The sequence below is a fragment of the Rhinopithecus bieti genome, unplaced genomic scaffold (assembly GCF_001698545.2).
Source record: "Rhinopithecus bieti isolate Rb0 unplaced genomic scaffold, ASM169854v2 scaffold_3615, whole genome shotgun sequence".
NCBI classification, from domain to species: Eukaryota; Metazoa; Chordata; class Mammalia; order Primates; family Cercopithecidae; genus Rhinopithecus; species Rhinopithecus bieti.
In genome coordinates, this window is record NW_016804369.1 from 282919 (window position 1) to 287840 (window position 4922).

Sequence of the window (4922 nt, forward strand, 5' to 3'; positions counted from 1 at the left end):
AGGGAGGAAGGAAGGAAGGAAGGAAGGAAGGAAGGAAGGAAGGAAGGAAGGAAGGAGAAAATGAAGGAAAGAGAATGAGTTGCTTTGTGTTAGAGCCAAGGTCTTTCATGAAATTCTGAGCAGGGCTCAGGAGAGAGCCTGGGGTTTGCAGGTGGGTCTCAGACTAAAAGATTAACCCGCTCCGAAGTGTACATTCTTATTTGAGTGTGGACATCTGTCTCCAGATTGAAATCATCAAAGCTGTCTTCGACACAGCAATAATCTGTTTACAAACCTGTAGACATGTCCCTCGGCTCAGAATTCATTAAACAGCAGTGGTTCTGCTGACACAGGCCGTCCCCCAGGGCGCAGCAGCCGGTCTTGGACTGAGAGGAATGGCTCCGTCTCCACCTTACGGCAGACTCTCCCCACCGCCCCGTACTGCCTCAACTAAATCAAACCACTACTTTTCTCTGGTTGTCTTCTCAAGATGGGGGATCTGCCAGTAACAGCTGTGCTTGCAAAACAGCTCTCTTTGAAAGAAACTAAGATGGATAGCTGTAAACTGATTGTAAAATTGCTTAGCCACAGAGATGGCTGGGATGCATCCAGATCACCGAGAGAAAGACCAGGCCATGGGGAGTCACAGGAAGAATAAATCCTGGAAGTGAAAAGAAAGAAATGCCTCTTTTCGTTTGTTTTTCTAATATTTCTTTTCAATTTGTTGAATACAAACAATTCAGCTTTTGCAAGACAATTTTCTTGCTCTTCCCGAGTTTCCTCCTGGGCTTCTAATGTAAGGATGTCTAACTCTGGGACAGAAAGCAAGGAAGGGAGCGCCCATTCTCTCCCTGCCCTCCTCCCACGCCCTCTGCAGAGGATTCCCCTGCTGCTGCTTGGGAAAATGGGTCTGAGCTGCAGAGCCACACTAGTCCGACAAGGGCCTGCCAGAGAATTCCAACTGAGGGGAGGAAGTAGGAAGCCCAGTTGGCCATGGATTGCATTCCTAAGTCCACACTCCCAAATCCACCAGTGGGGTAAGATGGTTGCTAAATTAACAAATCCTATAACACCTTATATGGTATGTGCAAGGTGGTAAGTGCTATGGAGAAAAATCAGGGAAAAGTAGCAGCTAGTAGCTTCAGTGCAGGGACAAAGAGGTTGCAATTTTTTTTTTCTTTTTCTTCTTCTTCTTTTTAAATAGAGACAAGGCTTTACTCTGACTCCCAGGCTAGAGTGCAGTGGTGTGATCATAGCTCACTGCAGCTTTGACCTCCAGGCTCAGGTGATCCTCCTACCACAGCTCCTGGGTAGTGAGGACTATGGGTGTGCACCACCACATCCAGCTATTTTTTAAATTTTTGGTAGAAATGGGGATCTCACTTAGTTGCCCAGGCTGGTCTCAAACTCCTGGACTCCAGTAATCCTCCCACCTCAGTCTCCCGAGTAGCTGGGACTACAGGTACATGCCACCACACCTGGCTAGTTTGTACACTTTGTATACAGATGGGGTCTGACTACGTTGCTCAGAGTGGTCTAGAACTCCTGGGCTCAGGTGATCCTCCCACTGTGGCCTCCCAAAGTGCTGGAACTGCAGGAGTGAGCTGCCACACTTGGCCATTGCAGTGTTTCCTGCACATGTGCCATCCGAGGCAGAGGAAACGTGAAATGGAACGGAGACTGGTGGTGCCTGCCACTGTCAGCGTCTTCTCCTTCCTTGTTGTCTCAGTTACGTGTTGCTGCCTAACAAATCATATCAAACCTCAGTGGCCTCAAACAACCATTTATTATGATCATACCTCATGTGTCTGTGGGTCAGTCCTTCAAATGAGGCACCGCTGAGATGGCTTAGATGGTGGTGGCAGAACCTGCTGGGTCTAAGTGAGCATCTCCCACTCCCTCAGCTTCCTTACAACATGGCAACCACAGAGCGGCTGGGCTTCTTCTACAGGGGTTTAGGGCTCCAATAAGGTCAAGCCAGAGGCTGTCTTTCCTCTTCATGCTGACCTCAGAAAGAGCAGAGCATCCCTTCCACTGTACCCCACTGGTCAACACAAACACGGGCCAGCCCAGATCCAAGGTGAAAGGAAACAGATCCCTTGCAATGGGAGTGTCAAAAGATTTGCCGCCATCTTTAACCCACCACAATTGCATACAAATAGACAGCACCTTCTGGCTCCCTTGTGGCCATGGGGCTGAGTTTCATCTCATAAAAGTGATATGGGACATATGCTTCCATGCAGAATTCTATTTTATTTTACTTATTTTATTTATTTATTTGTTTTGAGACAAGGTCTCTCTGTAGCCCAGGCTGGAGTGCAGTGGCATGATGATGGCTCACTGCAGCCTGCACCTCCCAAACGGAAGCCATCATCTCACCTCAGCCTCCATGAACTCCTGGGCTCAAGCCATCCACCTGCCTCAGCCTCCTGAAGTGCTGGGATTACAAGCTTGCCTCCATCCTTCCAACACTTACCACATCCCTTTTGCTTACTAAACCACATTTGCCTTCTTTGTATCCTTCAAACAGACCTGATAGAAGATCTTTGTTCTTCTATCTGCCTGGTGGACTCTTCCCCCAAGGAAGGGCAAATGGGGGTCAGTTTTGTGGGTTCTCACCATTTCTTAACTCCCATTCCCCTCTCCTCTGAAGCTTCCCCAATCTAAGGGAGTTGCCCCTCCACCACCATCATGGCTCCTTTTTAGGCTCCCACGCAGCACTAATCTCTCTGTGACATTGTCTCGTTTTACCTCTTTACTGGTTCATCGTCTCTCCAGCTCCCCTCCCTCAGCCTCCAACTAGATTTTAAGCTCCATGAAAGCAGATTGGAAACTGTGTTCTTTCCTGCGCCTTCCACAATGCCTGGCACATCACAGGGGCTGGGCACATATTTATTGAATGAATAAAAGTTATGCAAATTTATCCGCGCTCAAATGTCTTCTTTGGTTTCCTGAAATAGATACTCCTGACCCCCAGGATTGTGTATAAACAATAGAGGTTACAATATCCACGTCACACAGCCATACAGTTAAACATACTCTTGCCCATAAAAATCTTGCACCAATGAAGTGCTCACGAATGCTGGCAGCCCTGCTATAGCCCGTCCTCTGTCAGCATTGGAGGTTTTGCGCGTGTCACTTCTCTGAGAGCAACTCTGCCTGCTGAGGATTTTCCTCTGATTATTCCATTTTCTTCCCAATTTATTCAAAGCCACCTGAATGGAAAAGGCTGGTCCCAGAGGCGTATAAGCCCCTCATATGTGTTTGAAATTTGTCCAGCCTCATCTCCCAGGCTTTGGGACCTCTGGGAATTGCCAGTCTGACAAAGAAGTCCTCCAGCTAAAGCTCATCCTCCCCTCCCCTCCCCGCCCCTCCCCTCTCCTTTTCACTCTCAATGCACTTCAACAAAATATTTGCTCTTTTTCCAGGAGCTTCCTTAGTCTGAAGTGATTGGAAAGAAGGTTGTTCTAGCATCTGCTGCTTCTAGAGAGTCAATATTTAGACGACACAAAAACAAAACACAACAGCGCAGCCACAATGCACCCACTGCTCTGGGGAGAGGGAACATCCCTTTGCTGGACTGAAACATTCCGGTGCCAGAGACAAGCCTCTGGCAGGAACTTCAAGGCCTGATGCAGCCCAGGACCTGCAGTCAAAGTCCTGGCCTGATTTTTAAAAAGGGAAAAAAGGCTGAGCACGGGGGCTCACACCTGTCATCCCAGCACTTTGGGAGGCTGAGGTGGGCAGATCACTTGAGGTCAGGAGTTCAAGACCAGCCTGGCCAACATGGTGAAATTCCATCTCTGCAAAAAAGTAGCTGGGCATGGTGGTGGGTGCCTGTAGTGCCAGCAATATGGGGGTTTCTCCATGTGGCCCAGGTTTGCTGGGATTAAAACCATAAGCCACCATGCCCAGCTTAGATATGTTTCTATACAGCTTCAGTTAGCCCAGTGGCCTGTAATCCCAGGAGGTGGAAGAATTGCTTGAGCTCAGGAGTTTAAGACCAGCCATGGCAACATGGAGAGACCCCCATCTCTACAAAAAAAAAAAATTTTTTTAATTAGCTGGGCATGGTGGCATGCACCTGCAGTCCCAGCTACTCAGGAGGCTGAGGCAAGACAATTGTCAGAGCCCAGTAGTTCAAGGTTTCAGTGAGCCATGATCGCACCACTGTACACCAGCCCGGGCGAGAATGAGACCCTTGCTCAAAAATTTAAAAAGTTTCAGTTAGATAGGAGGATAGGAGGAAGAAGTTCAAGAGATCTATTATACAACATGTGACTAGAGTTAACGATGTATTATATTATTGAAAATTGCTAAGAGAGATTTTGTCTTCTCACCACAAAAATGCTAAGTATGTGAGGTCAAGTTCATGCATATGTTAATTGCCCAACTTGCCAGCGACTGAAGACTCCGATTCCATTTCACAATGTGTACCTATTTCAAAATACGTTGTTATACAATAACCATATATAATGCTTGTTCTTTGAAATGATGTTGTAAGCCCTTACAGAGCAGATCTTAGCTGGTTTGATCGAGGTGTCTGCATGGTTCATGATTGTGTCCAGTCGAGTTGCAACGGTCTAGCAAGTCAAAGCTGTGACCGACCGACTTCTAAGGTGGACCCCAATGGCCCCCACCCCCTGTGTCCACGCCCTTGTGAGATTTGCTCCTCTTGATTACAGGCTAGATGGAGTGACTTGCTTCTAACAATCAAATCTAGCAAAAGTGATGGGATATGCCTTCTGAAATCGGTTCCAGTCAGTCTCTGGCTTCCATGTTGCACAGGCTCTCTCAGTACTCCTTGGGCCCTCTCTTTCCAATCTCTCGCTCTGGGGAAAGCAAGCTGCCATGTTGTGAAAACCCCATGGAGGGGTCGGAGTCCTCAGTCACCGGCCAGGGAGACTCTGGGTCTTACTGACAGCTCTGTGAGTGAACTTGAA